This window comes from Sminthopsis crassicaudata, chromosome 3 (assembly GCF_048593235.1).
Source record: "Sminthopsis crassicaudata isolate SCR6 chromosome 3, ASM4859323v1, whole genome shotgun sequence".
NCBI lineage: Eukaryota > Metazoa > Chordata > Mammalia > Dasyuromorphia > Dasyuridae > Sminthopsis > Sminthopsis crassicaudata.
This window is the reverse complement of record NC_133619.1, coordinates 5,250,733-5,265,634: the sequence shown is the minus strand read 5'-3', so window position 1 is coordinate 5,265,634 and position 14,902 is coordinate 5,250,733. Positions and strand designations below refer to the sequence as shown.

General features: G+C 37.8%; 1 long non-coding RNA gene across 1 annotated transcript in view; it reads left to right on the top strand.

The window, feature by feature from the left end:
- LOC141564782 (uncharacterized) overlaps positions 1 to 14,689 on the top strand; it is a 38,268-nt gene extending 23,579 nt beyond the window's left edge. Inside the window, exons 2-3 of the long non-coding RNA XR_012488715.1 lie at positions 12,712 to 12,752; positions 13,997 to 14,689. This is a non-coding gene — a long non-coding RNA (uncharacterized LOC141564782). The remainder of the gene's footprint in view (positions 1 to 12,711; positions 12,753 to 13,996) is intronic.
- Positions 14,690 to 14,902: the final 213 nt, after the last annotated feature.

Genomic DNA, 14,902 nt, shown 5'->3' with positions numbered 1-14,902 from the left:
GCCTTTTGTCCCATTCCCATGTGTTTTCAGACTTGGGGCATTGACCTCCTTGCTGCTTGTTCTACAGCAAGATTCCACCTTCTGGCTCTGGAAATGTTTTCTGATTGTTCTCCCTATTTAGAAATCTCTCTGTCCTCTTCTCTTCCTGGCCTTCCTGGGTGCCTTTAAGTCTCAGCTAAAATCCCAACATCAACAGGGGAACATTCCTGATATCTTTTATTTCTAGTGCCTGCCTTCTGTTGCTTATCTCCAATTCTATCTCCATTGATAGCATCTATGCAAAGCTCTGCAAAACCCCAAAGGCTATTTATGTTCTATTTTTATTTTTATTGGTCTCAGGTTCCCATCCATCTCTCTAAGAGGGGTACTTCTTAAGCTCCTTCAAGCACTCTTCCCAATGTGGGCAAGAGATGGTTTGCGTGGTTTCCAAAGACCATTTAGTGGGATTGGATCCGTCCTTCATTGCCCAACAGTGACGGACTCCAGAGACAATGAATAAATAATGAACCAAAGAATTCTGTGGCTCTCTGCTGAAAGAAGGGACTGAAAATTAGACGCATTTCCTTCTGTACAAATGACTTTGCAGGCCTTCTCTCTACAGGAAACCCAAGGAAAGCTGACTGAGCCGTTCTTCTCAGGACAAGGATAAGTAAGATAGATAGATACTCTCTGCCCGTGCATATGAATAGATCATCAGTGTTTACCCATCAACCTACCCAGGGAAGGCACGTGCTGGGGAGGGAAATGTCCTTCACCCAATTTTCCCACTCAGCAGAATCTGCAGCTTCATCCTACATCATTTCAATCCCGCTGGCTTAGACTTTCACCAGCCTCCCCCACCTCAATCCTGTTGAAGCATCTTGGCCCAAATGCAACCTATCTCTGCTTTCTGAATCACGCTCCCCCCCTTGGTCTCACATCTGGGTTTTTATTTCTGGATTCTCTTTGGGATTTTTTACATAGAAAGGAGACTTCGTGAGCCTCATCGTTGACCCTGTTTCATCCATTTTCACCAACACTGCCCATGGCTCTTGGAGCGGCTGAGCTCCTGGGATGTTTTCTTTCATTGGTAAATGCTCATGAGGAACTCCTCAGAAAACTCCCACCCTCCTGGAGCCTTTGAACCCAAGGACTTTAGAACATTTCCCAATCTCTCCTCTTCCCAGATGCCAGTGGTAGCCACAGAGATCGCATTGGTAAAATGAAAAGGGGCCCTTAAAAATTTCATAAGATCACACACTTGGAAGTGATCTTAGAAGTCTCCAAGTTCAAATCTTTCATTTTACAGATGAAGAAATTGAGACAAAGGAAATTTGTGGCTTTTTCAGATACATATGGCGTGTAAGTATCTGAAGGCCCATTCGGTCCATTGCAAGGCCCTACCTCTAGCTTATTCAGGTTTCTGACCTATCTAGAGGAGTAAGAGTTTGTACTGTCTATGAAATGAGATAAAATTGGTTGGAAATCTAATTCCTCCAGTCCCTCATTTCCAAGATCTTGTCTAGACCCTGTAGATAGACAATAAAGCAGGTCCCAGCTTGGCTGGCAATAGGAAGGCACGTGGAAGGGCTGCTGGGAAATTGTAAAATGCTTTCAGGGGCCTCATATTATACCTTGATACATAACCTACTTTTGTTTTTTTTTTTCATCCCCGTTGTTTTCTGAGTGATAAGTGCTTTATGGTATGAATAGTTTATCTCTGCCAGAAGACACACAAGGGACGGTGACCTCCAGGGCAATGGAGAGTTTGAAGAGGTGAGGAGGGGACATGGGTCTCAGGACCACAGAAATGAGATCTCTTATCATACAGAAGAATAATAACATAATAGGGAGCATTTCTATTGAGCTTTAAAATTTACAAAGCGCTTTGTAAACATTAGTTTGCTTTATTTTCACAATAACTTTGGGAGGCTGCTTCTGCTACATTTCACATTTAGGATAGTTTTCCTAGGTTCATATAGCTAGGAAGTATCTGGGGCTGGATTTGAATTCAGATTTTCTTGATTCCACATCTAGTGATCAGTCTACTATGCTATGAGCTGCCATCTTGACTATCCACTGAAAACAGAATAGATAAAAACAAGATCCATGTTGTTAGGTTATGATATCAGTTGGATAGTAATCTGATAGATTTAATCCATTAGTATGAATGTCAGGGCAGAGGGACCATGATCTAGACCAGGATTGGATAGGCAGAAGAGAAAGAGATGGATTATATTTTTTTAATTTCATGGTATACTCAATGAGCTCCATCTTTCCCCTTGAACAAAAGGCCACTTTTGGGAGCCTTTGTTTTCCTGATGGACACGTGACAACATTTGGTCCATCTGTGATCTCATCCGAGAGGATTCTTCCTGGTACTCAGCTCACAATGATCCCTACTATTCTGTGATATTCTGGCCCTTTGTTTTCCCCTCCAGAAGTCAAGTTCTTCTGTTGTATAGATCTAAGTCTCCAACATCATCACCCCTGAAACATGAAATTATAAGCCATCCAAAGGGACAATGGAGAGATGCTTGGTGAATAGATGGCACATGTGGCACATTTTCCATTCAGAACATTCATTGTTGTGAATTAGAAGGGAGTTTAAAAATTAAGGAAAAGAAGAGAGATTGATTATATAACAAGAGTCAAAGATAAGACTGCATTATCTGAGTGCTGCAGTTACTATGGTTGTAGCTCTGGGCCTTGAATCATTAAGATTTAATGCAGATAATATCATAGAGTGTTTTGTAAACTACAGAAAGACCAGCTATGATTTCATTACTCTTGTATGTGATTTGTATCATTACTCATTTTAGTAATAATTTTACTCATTTGGGTGGTTCTGTATTGTTGCACAATCTGAGACACTGCCTATGCAAGTTGTAAATTCAAATTCTGTCTCAGACACCCACTAGCTGTGTCTACCTTGGCAAGTCACTTAATTACTCATTGCCTGGTTCTTTCCATTGTAAATGGCGGTAATGATAGGAACTAACTCCCACAGGTTTTTGTGTGGATTAAATAAGACAATATTGTGAAGCACTTAGCATTATACATATATTGTTGTTCATTCAGTTCAGTAGTGACCAATTCCTTGTAACTCCATTTGTGCTTTTTGTGACAAAAATATGGGAGTGATTTTTTTTCCCTCCAATTCATTTTACAGATGAGGAAACTGAGGCAAACAGGGTTAAGAGATTTGCTTAAGGCCATACATGTCTGAAATCAGATTTGGATTAAGGAAGATAAATTTTACAGAATTCAGATCCAACTCAGTTGCCTACATTGCACACAATAGGTGCTCATTAAATGTTTCCTTTATTCCTAATATTAAGAGACGCAGAGGAAGATTCCTAGTATGTTGTATGCCAGCTCTGAGGGTTTTATGCAGAAGCATGATGAAAAGAGATGAATGAATTGTGATCCCTGGAACCGGTTGTGTCATGAGAAAGAGGGTGCATTCTCCATCATGGGAGTTCTTTAAGCAAAGGTGACATGGATGCTTCTCTTAGATCACTTGCTTGTTCTTCATTCTGAGTCCTACGAGGCTTCGTACTACTGGTCTCCATTCATATAATCGCTTAGGATCTCAGAGGTCATCTGGTCCAATCGCTTTGTAGACAAGAAAACTGAGATTTACTTTGAGAGGTGAACTGACTCTGCCAAAGTCACATGGCTAGTGAGTAGCAAAAGGGAAAACAAAACCTATTTCCTCTGACTTTGGATCCAGAATTCTTTGGAGTCTGCCATTGTGCCTTGATGAGAAATTCTGCTAGCAGTAGGGTATCCCACTGGAACCAGAATTTCTACCTGGAACTGACTTCACAGGAGTCTTTAAAATTATCTTAAATATCTTAAATTATCTTTAAAAAGATAATTGATTAAGTGACTTTGTATCACAAAACGAGTAAGTGTCTGAGGCTGGATTTGAACTCAGTTCCTCCTGACTCTAGGACCATTGCTTTATCCACTGTCTGATAGGTCCATAGATAGTAGCTGGATGATGCTGGCAGTCATTTAACCTCTCTCTAAGTCTGTTTCCTCATGTTTAAATTAAGGACTTCTCAGCATTATTGTGACAAATGAGGTAATTTTTGTAAAGAGCTTTGTAAACCTAAAAGTGCTCCATAGATGCCACTATTGTTATCATTAAGTTATTGAATCATCCGGGAGTTTTGAAGGGAGAAATAGAGGGAGGGACAAGCATGGTGCTTTCCAAAAGTCCCCAGAAATCAATCCCTGTGATTGCTTCTTTCCTTCCAAATGATGGAATTAGCCACCTTCTCTCACCTGTTTCTAATGCTAAGTTCTTCTTCCTCTCTACCACTCTGGGGTTCTAGATGACTCCATCAGAACACTGAGGACAAAGTAATGGTGGCAAGTAATCCAATGTCACCTGTGTCCTTTCTTATGGGAGAGTGCAGAAGAGAACTTGGGAAACAGGCACCTCTCCCGCCATTTTGTGGTGATTGGTTGAAAAGGGCTCATCTGGTGCACTGGTCACCTCTCACTTTATTATTATTGAGTCATTCCTGCACCAAGCAACTCTACAAGTCACCTCCCAGCTGCTTTTGGGACCATCCTGTTCTCACAAAGAAACAGACCAAACATGAAGTTCAGTGACCCAGCCCGGGGCTTCTTGTCATGATGATCTTTTTTTTTTTTTTTTTTTAATAAATAAATTAATTAATTATTTTATAATATTAGCCCTTGTATTCATTTTTCCAAATTATCCCCTCCCTCCCTCCACTTCCTCCCCCCGATGACAGGTAATCCCATACATCTTACATGTGTTACAGTATAACCTAGATACAATATATGTGTGTAAATACCATTTTCTTGTTGCACATTAAGTATTCGATTCCGAAGGTATAAGTAACCTGGGCAGACAGACAGTAGTGCTAACAATTTACATTCACTTCCCAATGTTCCTTCTCTGGGAGTAGTTATTTCTGTCCATTTTTGATCAACTGGAAGTGAGTTGGTTTTTCTTTATGTTGAAGATTTCCACTTCCATCAGAATACGTCCTCATACAGTATTGTTGTTGAAGTGTATAGTGATCTTCTGGTTCTATTCATTTCACTCAGCATCAGTCGAAGTAAGTCTCTCCAAGCCTCTCTGTATTCCTTCTGCTGGTCATTTCTTACAGAGCAATAATATTCCATAACCTTCATATACCATAATTTACCCAACCATTCTCCAATGGATGGGCATCCATTCATCTTCCAGTTTCTAGCTACAACAAAAAGAGCTGCCACAAACATTTTGGCACATACAGGTCCCTTTCCACTCTTTAGTATTTCTTTGGGATATAAGCCCAATAACAGCAATGCTGGGTCAAAGGGGATGCACAGTTTGATAACTTTTTGGGCATAGTTCCAAATTGTTCTCCAGAATGGCTGGATTCTTTCACAACTCCACCAACAATGTATCAGTGTCCCAGTTTTCCCACATCCCCTCCAACATTCACATGATGATCTTTTTCTGGCAGAAATCCGTAGGACATCCCAGGACTGTAATACAAAAGACATTGGGAAAACACTGGAGAACCCAGAGCTGTAATACAAAAGACATTGGGAAAGCACTGGAGAACCCAGAGCTGTAATACAAAAGATATTGGGAAAACACTGGAGAAGAGGGTGTGAAGGCATCGGAATCTCACAGAGAGGAGGAGTTTCCATGAAAAACAACTAAACACATATCTGTTCCTTTATCTGAAACTCTCTAGACTTGAATTGTAAGGTCCTTGAGGACAGAACCCAAGACTTCTGGATCCCTTACATCATTTCACACATGTCAGAACTCAAGAAAGGCTTCCTATGTCATGCAATTTGTAAGCCAAAAAGGACCCTCAGGCTATTCCTCTGCCTTCCAGTATCAAAAAGGAAATCTGAGGACCAAAGAGACCGAAAAGATCCTGAGGTACAAACAACGGGAAGAATAATAATACCTACTTCCCAGTTCTGTTGCAATCAAATGATATAATCTATGGAAAGGGCTTTTTAAACTTTAAAACACTCTATAAATGCCATTATTATTATTGTTGAATTATTGAATCTTAGAAAACATTGAAGGGAAAAAAAGACCCAGTGTAAACCATTGGCCTCCCTTAACTTCATCATAGGAATTCCCATTTTCATAAGGGATGAGGGCAAAGGAAAATGTTAAAGGATAATTAACCTGGCGCCTGCCCCCATAAGCCAACTTGTAAGAGTGAGAAAGTCTGTTCCAGCATTTAGGAGATTTACATTTAGGTCGGATCATTCAACCGATTCCAAATTCCTGCTAACAACCTGATCCTCTCCCCTTCCAGCTCTCTCCACTTGAGCCATAAGCTTGCACAGTGTGGGAGACACTTTTAAATGCTTGAGTGAAATCTAATTATGAAATGAGGACAAGATTCCCCTGGTTTACCAGTCTAGTTACCTTGTCAAACAGGAAATAAGGCACATCTGGCGTGATTCATTCTTGATGAAGCCATGCTGATTGAGTGAGCCAGGCTTGGTTTCCTAAGTGTGCAAATCCCTTAATAATGTATTCTCAAATTTTGCCAGGAAGAGATAATAAGCTCTTTGACTTATCCTTTCGAATTCCATGTTTTCCTCCTTTTGAAAATTAAGTCCACATGTGCCCTCTTCCTTCCTGCTCGGCTTCCTTCATTCACCTGTTCCTCTAAAGATACTTAGCACAGAACTCCTATCCATCATTTCTGCTTTGGCAGAGAGAGTTTATTGGAATGCATGGGTAGGTTAGGTAAGTATCTCCTATGTACATCCTAATTTACCTTGGATTTTCACTCCCTGACAACCATTTTGTGTTTTATTCAGTCAAGAATAAAGACAACTCTTGTTGGAAAAGAAGACAGATGCAAAATCATTGGTCAGCCTCACTATGACCAATCAGTCTCAGCAGCCCCTCTGCCCCAAGAGATGCTCAGATCACTTTGAAAAATATTTTTTCCTGACACTAAGACATTAAAATATAAAACTCCAAAACAAATAACAAAATCCTTCGGGTCTTTAGCTTTGATTCTTTGATTGCCAACTGTGACTCATTCTGCATTTGATTTTTCTGGCACAATTTTAATGAGTTATGCTTCTCTTTTGGGGCATCCCCACTTACTTATCGTAGTTCTGTTCTGTGCACTCAGATAAGTGCCAGTACTGGCAAGGAGAGAGTTTGCCAGCTATTGCACTCTTTCCTCTCTCAGATCATTATGTTCTCTTCTCTTCCTTCTTTGTCCCCAGTAATTTAGTCACCCAGAAACCAGAACTTTTTTTTCTTCCTTCCTTCCTTCCTTCCTTCCTTCCTTCCTTCCTTCCTTCCTTCCTTCCTTCCTTCCTTCCTTCCTTCCTTCCTTCCTTCCTTCCTTCCTTCCTTCCTCTTCCTTCCTTCCTTCCTTCCTTGGCACAAAAATAGCACTAGTATTGGAAAGGAAGGGACTTCAAACAGGAAGATGCAATGAGGAGGGTGCACCTGGTCATTTCAGTCTGAGCTTTATGACTTGGGAGATCTGTGTGGGGCCTATAGTCCCTTCAGTGCTTCTCTTTGTCTGCTACAGCTCAGCCTTCTTTTCTTTTCTTTTTTAATCCCTCCTTTCACAACTTGCTCCTGCGTTGCTGCTCATTTTTTCCATCTTACCTCATTATATCCTGAGAAGGGCTGAGAACAAAGTCTCTTCAGTGGGGCTGCTGTTTAAGTTCTTTAAATTCTCAGTCCATGTCTCCTAGACCAAAACTTCTTAAACTGTGGATTCACAACTTCTTATGAGTCACCTAACTGAATGTAGGATCATGAAATTATGATTTACTATCAGTAGATGTTTGATTTATTTGACATACCTGAGAATGAGTAAAAAAGATGTTGTAAGCAGAAAAAGTTTAAGAAGCCATATCTTAGACTACATGAATGTTCCTTTAAGAAATCCTAGAAGAACTCATGTGCCTCACAACAAACACTCTTTCTTTGTGCAAACCCTTTGACCCAGCCTTACTACAGGGAAGAGCGTCTTCTTGACTTTTGGCTTACCAGTAGAGTCCTGTGACTGGGGGAGAGATTGAAGCTGAGAATTCTGCCGTCCTCTGACTTAAATCCACTTCATGATAAAGAAAAGGCAACACCCTTGTGGTGTAATTGGTCCTTTTCAAGAATTAAGGACAAGACTTGGCCCTTTTCAACAATACCATGATTCAAAGCAATTCCAATAGACTTGGAATGGAAAATACCAATCACATCCAAGCAGAGAGCTATGGAGATTGAATGTAGATCAGACCATAGTATTTTTACATTTTTTTTTCTTTCTTATGTTTTCCCTCTTTTGATCTGATTTTTCCTGTACAACATGATAAATATGAATATATCTTTAAAAATTATTGTATATATGTAATCTATATCAGATTCCCTGTTGTCTTGGGAAGGAGGGGAGAGGTAAAGGAAGGAAAAAGAAAAAGTGTAGACTATAAAGTTTTGTAGAATACAAATAAAATTATCTTTACATGTATTTGGAAAAACATAAAATACTATTTAAAATAATTAAAATCAAACAGCAATAATAATAAGAAAAGATTCTTCATGAGAACTTTACAAAGAGAGCAGGAGTTCCGGAGGAGGTCTTATGAGTTAAACCTTATGAGTTAAATAAGATTTCTTATATGAGTGACTCACTATTATTTTAATCTAAATTTTAGCTTATTCCTCGCAAGAATGTTGCAATTATCTATGGGAAGAAGTCAATCATCTTTTTTAGAAGTTTTTGTTTACTATGTTATCTGTGAGTAGTAGTAACTTTTTTTTTTCCCTCCTCCTCTTCCTCTTTCTCCTCATCCTCATTCTCTTTTTCCTTTCCTAGCCTCATGAGGTCCTTGTTTTCACTTGGGAACTTTACCCTTATGTATCCATGTTTTGTCCACAGGACTATGACTTTTGGCCACTTTTATTTTCTAAAATATTTGGTAATTAAGGGATAGATTTTTAAAAATATATATATATTCATTTAAATGTTTTGTTTTACAATTTCTTGAAATATATCTCTGAAATATACAGGCTTTAAAAAATTGTGATTGAAATGGATCTATCAGACCACTCTTTAAGCCCAAATTTTTCTGGCTTCCATTGATTGGTAAATAATAGCTGAGCTCAATGAGTGTAAGATAATTGTTTTCCTGTTCTGGCCAGAAACTTTGCAAATCTTCCCTTCCAATGATAAACTAAGTTATAATGTATCTGAATTCTTAATGATTGTTCATTTCCCAGGAAAATTGAAACCTGAGAAAGAACTTAATTTACAAAGCCATGGGCATTCACTACATTTTAAGCTAATCACAGTCATCTTGATTTGGGTCTTGCCACTTTATACTGATGACTCTAGAGGAAAGGAAGAGGCCAGTGATCTTGCACAATTTTGTCTCACTTAAATTCAATGCATGTAGGAGTCAAGATATCACCCTCATGATGTCATTGGTTCTCATAAAAACAAAGGTAAACCACAACAAGTACTAGGTCACAAGCTAAAGAGATCAAAGAAAAAATAAAAAGAACTTTTAGGAAGAAAATATTTACAGTAGCTCTTTTTGCGTCGATGAAGAATTAGAAATTAAAGACAAACCTATTCATGAGGGAATGACTGAACAAGTTTTGGTATGTGATTATGATGGGATACTACTTTGCCATAAAAAAATGATGAGCATGATGCTTTCAGAAAAAAACTGAGATCTATATGAATTGATGCAAAGTTAAGTGAGCAGAACCAGAAGAGCAATTATTTATACAACAACAATATTGTAAAAATAATTAACTTGGGAAAACTTAAGGTCTTTGATTAACAAAATGATAAACCTCATTTCCAGAGGACTCATAATACTCCTTTCCAAATGGAAAAATGTTGGATTCAGAGTAGAGACTGAGGTGCTTCTCTTCTCTTCTTTTTATTCTCTTCTTTTCTTTCTTCTCTTCTCTCCTTTCCTTTTTCCTTTTTCTTTCATTTTCTTTTCTTTCTTTTCCTTCCTTTTTATTCTCTTTATTTCCTCTTTGTTTTTTTTTTTTTGCTTCTCTTTCTTTCCTTCCTTTCATCTTTCTTTTTTCCTCTGTCTATCTATCTCTTTCTCTAGCTTGACAAAGCTAAAAACATGGCTAAAGGAATTAGGAAGATTATACATATTTATAATGGATTTTTTTCTTTTTCTTTACCAATGGATAGAGCAGGGGAAAATAAAGGTAGAGAATTAAGAAAAAAATAAAAGAAATTGGAATTTAAAAAAATCTGAATATGATTCATCTACCTTTAAAATCAAAGATCTCACTAATCCTAAATCAATTTTAGGAATAAGTCAAAATTTTTATCCTCCTAAATTGCAACTCCCATGATTTCAATCATTTATTAAACCCTTGTTTCATGCCTCATTAAAAAACACAAGTTTATGAATGTTTTCCTATATATCTATTTTAATTTGTCCAGGGAAGTCCACAGTATTTTTCCTAATGGAGGAATGCAAGGGCTTCTGGGAAGAACCACCTCAGCCAATGAGCCTGCTCCTTCCATCAAGTCAACCTGAGTTCTCACCTTGTAATTGTCCAACCTGAATTCTCACCTTGTCACTATCCAGACAACCCGAGTTCTCACTTAGTAATCCTAACATCTCCCCCTTTCTTTTGATTTAGAACATAGGACAGTCATGACCTTGAAACATAAATCCATCAATATGGGAAGTATTACAGATAATTACATAAATGACCTTGAAACATAAATCCATCAATATGGGAAGTATTACAGATAATTACATAAATTACATAAGCACATAGTAACATAGTAACGTAACACATGCTAGAAGTATATAACATAATCATAAATTGAAAATTTATAAATGTCCATAAGTCCATTGTCCATTAGTCTCATCTTGTGTGAGGAAGTCCAATGATTCCTGCTGGTTTTTAAAGTTCTTTAACAGTCTTCTTATTATCCATGCTCTTTCAGTGTCAGGTGTTTCTTAGATCTTCTCCTTTATTTTGAGGTCTTTCTCTTTTTCTGTCTCTCTCTGGTGGACAAGGCGAATATGACTCGTTGGCACCCATCTGATTCCTTCTCCTGCTGAAGAAATACAAGCAAACCCTCTCCCCCAGGCAGTTAACCTATCTGGTCCCTTCCATTCACCACTTTCTGGATCTCTCCACATCACCTGGCGATTATCTAAGGACAGTGGAGATGCTCTCACTGGACACTGCCCTTCTGGTGGGTTATAAAACCTGTCTGCTGGAGCCAGTGCATCTTTGTCAAAAATTAGAAAATTAATGGTATAGAGAACTAAATTTAGAAGTTCCCTAGGGCTACCTGTGGCTCCCCCTTTCTTTTGTTTTTGGAGGAGTGTCTTAATATCTCTGTTTCTTCTCTCTACTATTGCCTGCCCTTGAGGATTAAAGGGTATGCCCGTGGTATGTAAAATCTTATACTGTGCACAAAAGTGTGTAAAATGTTTGGACGTATATGCAGGTCCATTGTCTGTTTTTATTGCTTGTGGCACACCCATAATTGCAAAAGCTTGTATAAGGAATTCAGTGACCACTCGGGCTGTCTCTTTTGCTGCTGGCATTGCAAATGTGAATCCTGAAAAGGTGTCTACCACGACATGAATAAAAGATAGACGACCAAAAGATTTATAATGGGTCACCTCCATTTGCCAGATTTCATTGGGTCTCAAACCACGAGGATTCTTCCCTGGAGGGAGTGTAGGAAAAGGAGACTCAAAAGTGCCAATTCCCTTAGCCTGAAGTCCTAGCAACGTTCTTTTAATATGGGCAGAATAAATAATAAATTAACCCCTGAAAAGTGGAGGAGGGGAAGTGGGATAATGCAAGGGCTTCTGGGAAGAACCACCTCAGCCAATGAGCCTGCTCCTTCCATCAAGTCAACCTGAGTTCTCACCTTGTAATTGTCCAACCTGAATTCTCACCTTGTCACTATCCAGACAACCCGAGTTCTCACTTAGTAATCCTAACAGAGGAATGTCTTCATGTGTCTTGAGAACTTTACTTTGGAAAGCTCCTCTTTGGTCCTCATTTTCTCTGCAAAGTACTAAGCCCCAGAATCATCCTCATTTGAATTTGACAGGCTTTCTTTTCTATGGTAACAAACTTGATGCTGGTCACTTGCTTCCAAAATCCTTGGTCTTTCTACTCCAGCTGTCGGCACCCTCTTGATAGTGAGAATTAGATCCTTTTCTACTTCCTCTGTAAATTGAAGGGGAAAAAATGATCATAAAAAGGATGTTATCAATTTATCTGCTGCTTTCTCTATCATTTATATATGAATTTGTTTATAGTGCCTCAACCTTTCTTTTCCTGTCCTTCCTATTCCTATTTATTCTCTCACTTTCTCTTCAGAACAGAAGTTGAGGACATAATGTGGGGAGGGATTCTTTTACTTGACATTGCCTCCTGGTGGACAAGTAAATTCTGCTTCTTATTTAGCTTAACAATAATAGCAACAGGAATAATAGTTAATATTTGTATAGTGCAGGAACTGTGCTAAACACTTTAAATTTAAAAAAAAAAACACCCTTATTTTCTTTAATTATTTCCCAAATTATTTTCCCCAATTCCCCAAATTTATTTTTATTTTTATTGTGTTTTATTTTAATTTTGATTTCATTAATTCCCAAATTATTTCCACAATTACCTAAATTTACCTTTATTTTTTGTTGTTATTGTTTTTTTTTTTTTAATTTTGATTTCAGATTCTCTTCCATCATCCCTCACTTCCTCCATCATTAAGAAGGTAAACAATCTGGTAAAATTAATATATCTATAATTATACAAAATAAGTCATGTTGAAAAGAAAACACATAAAAATAAGTCATGTTGAAAAGAAAACACACAAAAACCCCCAAGAAAAACAAAATAAAAACATTGCTTTCATCTGCATTCGGATTTCATCAGTTCTTGCTCTGGAGGGGAGTAGCATTTTTCATCATAGCTTCTTCAGGTCTTGGATCTTTATATTGCTGGGAATAGCTAAGTCATTCACAGTAAATCACCAAATAATATTGATGTTATTATATGCAATATTCTCTTGCTCCTTCCTACTTCATTATGCAGCAGTTCGTGTGATTCTTCTGAGATTTTATAGTGAAACTGTTCTGCTCATCATTTTTATAACACAATAGTATTCCATTTTAATCATGTAACACAGCTTTTTCAGCCATTCCCCTATTGATGGGTACTCCTCAATTTCTATTTTTTACCATTAAAAGAGCTATTTCTTAACAGCTTTTTCTTTTTTTCCATTTTTGGGATACAGATTTTATTAGTCATATTTCTGGGTCAAAGAAAATGCCCAATTTGATAGCCACTTTTGGCATAGTTCCAAATGGATCTCCAGAATGATTGTGGCAGTTCATGGCTCTACCAACAGTACATTAGTGTCCCAGTTTTCCCACTTCCCCTGAAATATATGTCATAAGCCTTTTCTGTCATATTACTGTGCTAATAAAGTGATTAGCTAATAAAGCTAATAAAGTTATTATCTCATTTGATCTTCAGAATAACTCTGGGAGGAAAATGTTATTTTCCCCATTTTACAGATGAGGAAATTGAAACAAAGAGCACTGAAGTGACTTGTCCAGAGTTACAGCTAATAAGGATCTGAGATTAGATTCAAACTCAGATCTTCTGAATTTCAGGCTGAAGCTTTCTATTCATTATGCTATCTAGTTGTCCTCTAAGGATGTCCTAACTCCTTAGTTACTCAAAAGACTTGTCTCCAAGATAGGAAGCAGTGGATAAAGTAATGTGTCTGGAGACCTGAGTTCAGCTCTTCAGACACTAACTCTGGAGATTTCACTGCCTCCTTTTCTATTGTCCAAAAGGAGAATGACAGAATCTACCTCACAGGGTGCTTGTGAGGATCAAATGATGTGTTTTTAAAAAAAGTTTTTTAAAGTTTAAAAAATTCTATATATCTGGTACATAGTGGACATGCTATAATTGCATTCTCCCTTTCTTTTCCTTCCTTTTCTCTAGAATCTCAAAAAGGACTCCTTTCCAGAGTCTCAATCCCAAAGTTTCACCCTGATAAGATAGAGTGTCCAGGGGAAATCATCTAAGTCAAGAAAAGATCTCTACTCCAGGTATCTGGAAAAATACTTGGAGAAATAAGGAATATTTAGCTTGAAGAAGATCTGATTTAGGAACAATATCACAGCTGACTCCAAGAATTTGCAGAACTCTCATGAATAAGAGGGGGATGGTTTGCCTGATTGGTCCCAAAGGACACAACTTGATGAAAGTTGCAAAGAGGCACAATTTAAGAAAGATGTAAGACAACTTTATCCCTCTTTGGAGCTGGCCAAAGATCGAGCAGACTGCCTGAAAGCTGAAGAGCCTGCTATTGGAGATTTTCAAATCTAGGCTCAATGATTGCTTTCCAGGATTTGTGTAGAGTATCTTCTGATTTAGTTAGGAACTAGACCCTATTGGCTCTGCAGTGGCTCCCACCTTTGGAACTGTCAGTGTCTTAGAGGTCAGATGTCATTTCACTGGGATCAGACCAACCCGACAGTGGAATCTTTGGAGACAGAGCCCTGGACTGTGAAACTGAGAGAAACTCAAAGTCAGAAATATTCCAAACTATATGAAGAATGTTTTCTGAATATTTTTAGTAACAATTCAATCTTTTTCTTTAATATAGAATATTGCATTTTATTTCAAAGACTAAAGAAGTCAACTATCCTATATTAAAGTCTGATTTCTTCTCTATATATTACTTTCCTTCCTTAATTTTTTTTCATTTTTTTATGAAGGCAAATCCTCTCTTTTTTATTTTATTGAACTGAGCTTGTTTATTTCTCTCTTGGTACTTCAAAAATATTCACTTTTTCTATCTTTTAACCTCCCCCATTGATTTTCATACAATCTTTTCTCTTAGAT